This window comes from Myotis brandtii, unplaced genomic scaffold, assembly GCF_000412655.1.
Source record: "Myotis brandtii unplaced genomic scaffold, ASM41265v1 scaffold1087, whole genome shotgun sequence".
Taxonomy (NCBI): Eukaryota; Metazoa; Chordata; class Mammalia; order Chiroptera; family Vespertilionidae; genus Myotis; species Myotis brandtii.
The window spans coordinates 2,304-13,135 of NW_005353698.1; positions in this window are offsets into that span (position 1 = coordinate 2,304).

Consider the following 10,832-nt stretch of genomic DNA (forward strand, 5'->3'; position numbering starts at 1 on the left):
TATAGTCCCTGATATTTCAAACAAATGCTTTCAAGAAGAAATAGAAATAGTTGGATTACTCTTTCAGTAAGCAGAATTTAAAGCAAAAAAGCACATATTTGAAATAAAATAAAAACAAACCATTACTGAATACATTTTAATACACCTTTTTCAGAATTCAAGAAAACATCAACCAGAAATATGCTGCAACATATAAAATTCAAATATACAATAACAGCTTAAATGAACAGATATAATAAATGTTGCAATAAAGCACACAATGCACATATGTTCCACAAACACAAGCTGGAAAAATATGGAAAAGAAAACAAAACCAACAGAAAGGAAAAAATAAATTGGAATTAATTTATGAGCTAATATTGAGTAATACTCAAAAATAGATATTCATATTAATAAAAGGAAAAAATAATAGTAGAAGTTTAAAAGAATTAGAGAGGGATTTCCATTTTCCAGTTGTGCATATAAGAAAATTGGAAGTCATCGCTCTGTCCTAACAACAAGCAAAAGGCCGAACAGACTGAAACATCAACTCCTCTTGAATGCGTAAGAGAGGGGGTCGCTGGGCATACCCTGCCCCCAAGATAAGAGAGAGAGATAAGCCTGGGGACTGAGAGAGTCCAGCTCACCTGAGTAGACTTGCTTTGCCACAGTCTTTTCACAGCAAGGCTTCAGGAATCTGGAAAAGGAGCTGTGACATACATGGATACACTAGACAAAAAATATAAATTTGGAAGGCATGGGGGAAAGCCAGGCAGAGGCCTCACCCTCTAGTGAAGGGGGGTCTCCGAATGTCCAGACCCATGGCTTTTTATTCACACATTTTGCCCTTTAGCAAAGCAGACACACATATCAAAGGTAAGGTTTGATAAACAGTAAAGGATTATCAGGTTAGGGCCTTGGTCGGCAATCTGCGGCTCGCGAGCCACATGCGGCTCTTTGGCCCCTTGAGTGTGGCTCCTAAGCCTTAGGAGTACCCTAATTAAGTAAATAACAATGTACCTACCTATATAGTTTAAGTTTAAAAAATTTGGCTCTCAAAAGAAATTTCAATCGTTGTGCTGTTGATATTTGGCTCTGTTGACTAATGAGTTTGCCGACCACTGAGTTAGGGGAATTGGCTACAGCTATTTGGCCAGCAGCAGTGTAATATAATGCTGATATTCAGCCCTGCTGTATATCAAAGCCCATCAGCCTTTTGGGGACTTTTCACATTTATTATGACCTGCTGGGCTTAGCCTCCAGCATTAACTGACTCAGGAGCCAGTGGCCAGAAACCCGAACTGTAGTTGATAAATTATTGAAGGTTCCATGTGCACAAGATGGGAATTAAAAACTTCAGGGAAAGCCTGTCATAGTTGGGTGGTGCCCACACTATTGTGAGGTTTGCCTCTAGAAGTTCCAAGAGATTTTCACACTAAATATCAGAGAAAAATCTCCTTGGGCTTCCAGCAGGGGGAGGGAAAAAGGGACCATTTTGAAATATGCCAGAGGCTCTGTTCTTCACAAGGCCTGCCCTCAGGGGAAACTAACTAGAGCCTAACCTGCTGGGGTATTCCGAAAGCCTAACTGATATGAGGGAATATTCCAGCCCACCCTAGTTATCCTGTCCCACCAAAGGGAAGAGTAAAAACTGAGAAACACGTGTGAAATTCTCAGCATAGAGGCAAAAGCTCACGAGAAGACTGAGACCTGATGGTAGGAATATAGAGTGCTTCCCCACCCCCACATCTCTCCACCACAGCACTAAGGCCTATTTACAGCAGTTCCTTTTATCTAGTACACCATGTACAGCTATAAAAGTAAATAAATAAATGAAATGAAAGGCACGCCAAAAGACAAGAAATTATTTAAAAAGACAGTGCAAACATCAGAACCAGATACTGGGATGTTAGAAAGATCAAACCAAGAACTTAAAACAAGTACGATTAATATGCTAAGGGCTCTAATGGATGAAGTAGACAATATGCAAGAACACATGAACATTGTAAGCAGAGAAATGGAAATCCTCAGAAAGAACCAAAAATAAATGCTAGAGATTAAAAACAAACAAACAACAAAAAACCAACACTGCAGCAGTAATGAAGAGTGCCTTTGATGAGATTATCAAAAGACTGGACACAGTTGAGGAAAGAATCCTTAAAAACTGAAAAGAACAACAACAAAAAAACAGACTGGAAAAAAAAACAACAACACAGAACAGAATAGCCAAGGACTGTAGGACAATTACAAAATGTATACAATGCATATAATAAATATACTAGGAGAAATTGAGAAAGGAGCAGAAGAAATATTTGATACAATGTCTGAGAATTTCCCCAATTTAATCTTAAACACCAAACCTCTGATCCAGTAGGTTCAGGGAACAGCAAGCAGGATCAATACTTCTTCCCCTCACCCGCCCCCACCCCCCCAAAAAAAATGCACCTAAGCATATAATTTTCATGTCACAGAAAATAAAAGATAAAGAAAACATCCTGAAAGAAGCCAGAAGAAAAAAGTAATTTCTCCCAATAACTGGAATCAAATTCTTACATGGCCATACTTTGGCTGATGATTAATGCAATGGTATAAGAATCTTAAAATGGCCAGGAGCTTCTAATTCTTCAAAATTATAGTCTTCTTATGTGCTAGTTCTTTACATCCACCATGATGACAGAAAGTAAAATTTCTTGGTTGCTAGCATCTTAGTGAGAATAATAATTATAATCTACAGGTAGATTATAATTAAGGCAAAAAGCATTACTATGTATTAAGAAAGTTGAATTTAATTCACTAGGAATATATTGATATTCAATTTGAATTTACCTAATAACAGCTTCAAACTACAGAAAGCAAAATTCGACAAAATTGGGAGAGAAATATTCATTTTTTAATACTTTTCTAATTGACAAAACAAGCAGACAAAATGTCAGTAGAAATATAAAATATTTTACTACATGATTTTAAAACTTTACCTAATATTATAGGGATATAAAATATTTTATCCATGTGTATAATTAATTTGACATGAGGGTACATGTAAAATATTGAATGCTGCTGAGTACACATTTTTTTCAAGTACATGGAGAAATTTTGTAAACATTGACAAGTTGGGAGCCAAAAAGCAGAATGCTAATATGCAAAGTGTCCCCTCAGGAGTTCGACCGGGAGACCAGGAGTTCGATCGCTCACTATTATGTGCGCTGACCACTGGGGGCGGCACAGAACAAAAGAAGGCCCTGGCCAGCCAGGGAAGGGAGGCCCTGGCTGGCAGCCGGAAGGCCCCGATTGGCCCTGATCACCAGCCAGGCCTAGGGACCCTATCTGTACACAAATTTCGTGCACTGGGCCTCTAGTTAAGTATAAAATGTTGAAAATATACAAATTACCGTCTCCAACCATAATATGATAGAAATCAATAACAAACATAACTTGAAAATTAACATTTTCTAGTAAACAATAAACCAAGGAAGAAATCATAATAGAAATCAGAAAATATTTTGAACAGAACAATAATAAATATAATTTATATCAAGACCTATTAGTTGCAAACAAATAATGTCCTAAGTAAAAGTTTTTCTTTAATTATATATTGAAAAGAAGAAAAGCAAAGGCAAAGAATGATGAGGTGAAAAAAATTTAATTTTATATTTTTATTGAATTATTAGGGTGACACGGATGAACAAAACTATACAGGTTTCAGGTGCATAATTCCACAACATCTGTACATTATATTGTGTGTTCACCACCCCAAGTCAAGGCATCTTCCACCACCATTTATCCCCTCTACACCCTCTTCCACATCCCCCCTCACTTCCCTTCTCCCCATAGTTACCACACTGTTGTCTATGTCCATGAGTTTTTTCTCTTTTCTTTTACTTTTTGGCTCAATCCCCACACACCCCAACCCAGTCCCTCAACGCCCTCCTCTGACAGCTGTAAGTCTGCTCTCCATCTATGAGTCTTTCTGTATTTTGCTTGTTAGTTCATTTTGTTCATTATATTCTACATTTGAGTGAGATCATACGGTACTTGTCTTTCTCTGACTGGTTATTTCACTTAGTATAATGTTCTCCAATTCCATCCATGCTGTTGCAAAGGGTAAGATTTCCTTCTTTTTTATAGCCAAGTACTATTCCATTATGTAAATGTACCACAACTTTTTTATTCACTCAACTACTGATGGAAACTCAGGCTGCTTCCAAATCTTGGCTATTGTAAATAATGCCGCAATGAACATAGGGGTGTATATATTCTTCTGAATTAGTTAGTGTTTTGGGATTCTTTAGATAGGGACAATTGGAAAGATATGTGCAAAAAAAAAAAAAATGAAACTAGATCACTTTCTTACACCATACACAAGAATAAACTCAAAATGGATTAAAGATTTAAATGTAAGCCTGGCCAGGGTTTGCTCAGTGGTTTAGCATCTACCTATGAACCAGGAGGTCAAGGTTCGATTCTCGGTCAAGGTACATGCTCTGGTTGCGTGCTTGATCCTCAGTGGGGGTCGTGCAAGAGGTAGCTAATCAATAATTCTCATCATTGATGTTTCTATCTCTCTCCCCCTCCCACTTCCTCTCTGAAATCAATATTTTTTAAATATTTAAGTGTTAGACTCAAAACCATAAAAAACCTAGAACAAATTTTGCTAATTGTCCTAGAGAACATGATAAAGCTACCGTGACAATATGTTAAAAATGAGTGAGACTGACAGGGGTGAAGCATACAAAAGATTCTTTGTTCTGTTCCTGCAATTTTTCTGGAAGTCTGAAATTATTTCAAAATAAATGTTTTTAAAATTCCTAATTTTACATAAACTCATCTAAAAGACAAAAGAATAGTTACACTTTCCCTGTGTCAGCATCGCTACATGTTTTGATGTGCATAACTTTAATCTCAAATTTCAGAAATGGCAGGAGGAAAAAAAACTGACAGGTCAATTTGTCAATGTGAATAAAAACTTTCTCAGCAAAATATTTAGCAAATTGAATCCAGAAATATAGAAAAGGATAATACATCATGGCCAAGTTTCATGTATCCCATGATCAGGGGTTAATATTTGAAAATCAATTAATGTGATTCACAATATAAATGGAAACAGAGGAAAATCAAATGATCTTATCATTAAATGACAAAATAGGATAAAGTTCAATATTGTTTCATGATTTATTTCTAGCAAGCTAGCATAAAGGAGATTTTTCTTAATCTGATAAAAAGTATTTATAGAAATCTACAACAATCAACATAGTTGAAACATTTGAGATTATGAACGAGGTAAGCATAGCTCTATCCTCACGTCTATATAACAGGCAAGTAATTCTGGCCCACATATGACCAGAATATGTCTATATGACCATGGTCATGTAGACAAAAAAATAAAAGCTTAAGAATTAGAAAAAATGCAAAAGCTGTCATTATTTGCAGATAATATTATTGTATATATTTTTAAATCTCCAAAATAATTTGTAAATAAATTATTAGAATTACTAACGGCTTACCAAGTTCGTAAGATAAAAAATTATATATAATATACAGGGTGTCCGCAAAAAATATATACATACTTTGAGTAATTATTCATTGAAATGGGTTAAATCTGAAAAGGAAGAAACATCAATTGAGCTATCAGCTGTTAAAGTATGTATACATGTTTTGGGGACACCTTAAATATCAATTTACATTTCTATACCAGCAACAAGCAATTGGAAAATGAAAGTTTAAAATATTACATTTACGCCCTGACTGGTTTGGCTCAGTGGATAGAGCGTCGGCCTACGGACTGAAGGGTCCCAGGTTCGATTCCGGTCAAGGGCATGTACCTTGGTTGCGGGCGCATCCCCAGTAGGGGGTGTGCAGGAGGCAGCTGATCGATGTTTCTCTCTCATCGATGTGTCTAACTCTCTATCCCTCTCCCTTCTTCTCTGTAAAAATCAATAAAATATATTTTTTTTAAAAAGGTTTCAAGTGTCTTCTGACATTTTAAGAAAAAATAAAAATAAAAAAATAAAATATTACATTTCCCAATACATTAAATCATATGAAGTACTTATACTGTACAACATCAAGAGGAAACCCTAAATAAACTATGGACTTTAGGTGATAATAATGTGCCAATAGGTTCATCAATTGTAACACATTTGACACTCTTCTGAGGATGTTGCTAATGAGGAAGATTATGCATATTTTAGGGGTAGGAGGTATATGGAAAATCTCTGTACCTTTAATTCAATTTGCTATGAACCTAAAACTGCTCTAAAAATTAAAGTCTATAAATTAAAAAAACCATATGTAATATTTAAGAATAAATCTAGTAAGACAAGTATAAAACCTCGATGGAGAAACTTTACTGAGGAATATTAAAAGACCTTAAATAAGTGGAGACATACCATAAACATGGATTGGTAGAGTTAGTATAAAGTTGTTAAATCCCTTCAAATTGGTCTACAGATTCAATGCAACCCATATCCAAAACCCAAGCTCCACCCCCAACCCTTTACTCCCACTCTAGAATGTAAACAGATACTAAAATTTATATGAAAATGATAAGAGACAAGAATATTGAAGGCACCTATGAAGAAGAAACATCTGGGAGAAGTAGTCTTACTAGATAGACATCAAGACATAAATTCATAGAAATTAAGAAAATTTACTATTGGAGTAAGGACCTTCAGAAAGACAAAAAGATCATAAAATGGAGCCCAGGATATGTACACAAGTGGACACTTCCTAAACAATTCAGCAGAGAAAGAATGATAAACAGAACTGTGACAATTTGGTATACTAAATAAACAAATAAAATTATTAATATAGAATATATCTTTATGATTTCAAAGTAGGAAAGGATTTCTTAAACAAATGTAAAAATCAATAATCATAAAAGAGAAAGTTTGATCATTTGACTAAATTAAACTTAAGAATTTTATTCCTCAAAAAGAGTAAAACTCTAAAATAGAAAGTGGGAGAACATATGTATAACACATATAACCCACAATTACTTGTATTTAAAATATATAAAACTCAATAAAGAAAGAAAAAATATCTAATAGAAAAACTTGAAAAAAAATAGGAACCAGCTATTCACAAAATGGAAAATCTAAATTGCTAAAAACATACAAATATGCTCAATCTCAACATACAATGTGATTATGTTTATCTGAATTTTGAGAATACATATGTACATTTATGTATGTATTATATGCATTTTATTATTACTACTACTAGTGGCCCAGTGCACGAAATTTGTTCACAGGAGGTGTCCCGCATCCCAGCCTGTACCCTCTCCAATCTGGGATCCCTCGGGGGATGTCTGACTCGCAATCCGGGACTGCTAGCTCCTAACCGCTCACCTGCCTGCCTGCCTGATTGCCCCTAACTACTCTGCCTGCCGGCCTGCTCACCCCCAACTGCCCCCCCTGCCGGCCTGATTGTCCCCAACTGACCCCCACTGTTGGCCTGCTCACCCCCAACTGCCCCGCCTGCCGGCCTGATCACCCCCAATGACCCCCCCACTGGCCTGATCACCCACAACTTCCCTCCCCTCTTGGCCCCTAACCGCCTCTACCTTGGGCCCACCACCATGGCTTTGTCCAGAAGAATGCCTGGAAGGTCTCCTGGAAGGTCTCCCAGTCCAATTAGCATATTACCCTTTTATTAGTATAGATAGAGGCCTGGTGCACAGGTGGGGGCTGGCTGGTTTGCTCTAAAGGGTGTCCCGGATTAGGGTGGGGGTTTTGGGGGGGTGGGGTGGCCTGGGCAAGGGGCCTGTGGTGGTTTGCAGGCCAGCCACGCCCCCTTTGGGGTGGGGGTTCCCACTGGGGATGGTGCCAGCCTGGGCGAGGGGCTGGGGCAGTTTGCAGGCCAGACATGCCCCCATGGGGTGAGGGTCCCCACTGGGGGGGTGTGGCCAGCCTGGGTGAGGGGCTGAGGGCCGTTTTCAGGCTGGTCACGCCCCCCCAGCAGAAACCCTCACCCCGATGGTAGCGTGGTCAGCCTGGGTGAGGGGCTAAGGGCCATTTGCAGGCCCCTGCCTTGGTGGCCGGCCCTGACAACCCAAGCTTCCCATGTGCTCAGGCCGGCTCCATGGCCACAGCCCACAGGCCCCTCCTTCAGCGGCCAGTCAGGGCAGGCGGGAAGCTTGGCTTCCTCCATCGCTGTCGCCAGGGGTGACCCAAGCCTCCCACCCGCTCCTGCTGGCTTCATGGCCACCGCCATCTTTGTCCTGCTAATTTGCATATTCCCTCCTGATTGGCTGTGGGGCGTCGTGGAGGTATGGTAAATTTACATATTTGTCTATTATTAGTGTAGATACCTATCACAAATCTCAGGGCAAAAAATGTTATCCAATCATAATGGATGTGTTGTAATAAGCTCACTGTCCAATTATTGCTTAGATGCCTCTAGATATACGAAACTCAAGGAAACCTATTTAATCTTTAACAAATCCAAATTAGAAAGTTATTGTTTTTACTTTTGTTGTGATTGATTATTTTCTCTTTTGAATTTATATTTACCTCCTCATTGTTTTTTCCACTTGAATTTTGTTCTAGATTGAGTCAAATCGTTTTTTACCTGACATAAAAGACTTTATAAATTAAATGATCCAGAAATAGCAAGTTATTTTACTAGGTAGTAGACTCTTACTAGCATAGGATAAATTATCAATTTTCATGGCATTATGGAAGGTCATATGCATTAAATGATTTCCCAAAATACTTCTAAGATTGTGTTTCACACAACTCAAGCAATATGCAAAATTCCTTACAGAATTTCCTTGGGAAAACATCTCCCATGAACACAGCCCCTTCTGTCTCCTGCACCTACGCTGGCAGTTGCAATGGATGTTATCCAAAAGGCAGCAGTAGCTTGCTGGGTAGGAGCTGCAGGAGAAGACTATGACACTTTACCCAACCAAGAACTTGCTCACTGTTTATATGTATACTAGAGGCCAGGTGCACGGATTCATGCACCGGTGGATTCCCTCGGCCTGGCCTGTGGGGATTGGGCCCAAACTAGCTCTCTGACATCCCCCAAGGGGTCCAGGATTATAAGAGGGCACAGGCCAGGCTGAGAGACCCCACCAGTGCACAATCGGGGCCGGTGAGGGACTGTGGGAGGGCTCCAGGGTGTGTCCAGCCCATCTCGCTCAATCCTGATTGACTGGACCCCAGCAGCAAGCTAATCTACTGGTTGGAGCATCTGCCCCCTGGTGGTCAGTGCACATTGTAGTGACTGGTTGAACGGTGAAATGGTTGGACACTTAGCATATTAGGCTTTTATTATATAGGATACTAGTGGCCCAGTGCATGGATTCATGCACATTGAAAGGGAATTAATTAGAAGAAATATTTGAATATTGGCATTCACCCTTTCTCTATATTAGAAGTGTCAGAGATGAAAGAAAATTAGTAAAATGTGTATGAAAATAATATATAAATTGATTAATAGATAAATAATAACAACATGATATAAAAACAACATTGATAAAAAACAATAACTGATAAATTGATTAAACTTATTCTAATATCTCCATGTATACCACATTAAGAGTAAAAATACTTTCAAAGTGCTTGACTAATTTCCCTTGTGATGAAGTATTTACAACTTTAACATCACATGCTCTTCAAACTTGAGAGAAAGCAACATATAACTGACCATGTGCAAAAACTGGTTCAGGTAGAAATATTCCTACTCTGTCTAGAGTTTGTCCTTGTGATTTATTAATAGTCATTGCAAATGCTGGCATCATGGGAAACTGTCTTCAAATTAATTTAAATGGGAGGTCTGTGTCAGACCAGGACAAATCAATTCTAGGAGTCAGAACAACCTCTCCTTCTGCAGATCCTGTTAATACTTCAGCTTCGATTATATTAGGTTGCAATCTTTTGATAATAAATCTAGCACCATTACAAAGATCCAACTTACTATTAAGATTTCTCAGTAGCATGATGATCGCAACTACTTTCAATTTTAATTTCTGACATGGCATTCCTGAAGGAGTAATACTATTAAGAAATTCGATGTGCAAATTTTCCTTTTAGGCATCTTCCATTAAATCGATGGAATCATCACTCAAATAGGTGTGAAAATCTCCATCGAGTATATCCAAAATTTCTTCATTTAATTTATGAACGAACATGCTCATTTTTTGGACAAAGAATCCCAAATTTAAATATATTTTTAGTATTATCTATAGATATACTATTTCCAAAGGAAGCTTCAATAATAGATCCTCTGCCAATGACGCTGGCTTCTTTTGGCTCCAGAGGTACATTGTGCCAATAGTTGGTCTTCAGACATATTCTGTCGATGACTCTGCTTTCTTTCAGCTTCAGAATGTTAACAAAAACAACCAAATTTATGATTGACAATGATAGATCAAAACACACACACGCAATTGGCACCAGCAAGAGCTCTATATGTATCATGCATGCACAAGACAACATTTATTTTTAAGTTGCCAGTGCACGTCATATGTACCAGCTGGTTGTTCAGACGAACGGTCAGACGGACAGGCAGTCGGTCACTTAGCCTTTTATATATATAAACTAGAGGCCAGGTGCACAAAAATTTGTGCACTCCGGGGGGGAAGGGGGGTCCCTCAGCCTGGCCTGTGCCCTCTCGCAATCTGGGACCCCTCGGGAGATAACGACCTGCTGACTTAGGCCTGCTCCCGGGTGGCAAAGGACAGGCCCAATCCCTAGATGCAGCCCCTAGTCAGGCTCAGAGCAGGGCTGATTGGGGAGTTGGGACGCCACCCCCTGGCCGATGGGGTGGGGGCACCGCCCCCTGTCACACTCAAGGCAGGGTCGATGGGGAGGTTGCGGCGCCACCCTCTGTCACGCACAGAGCAGCAG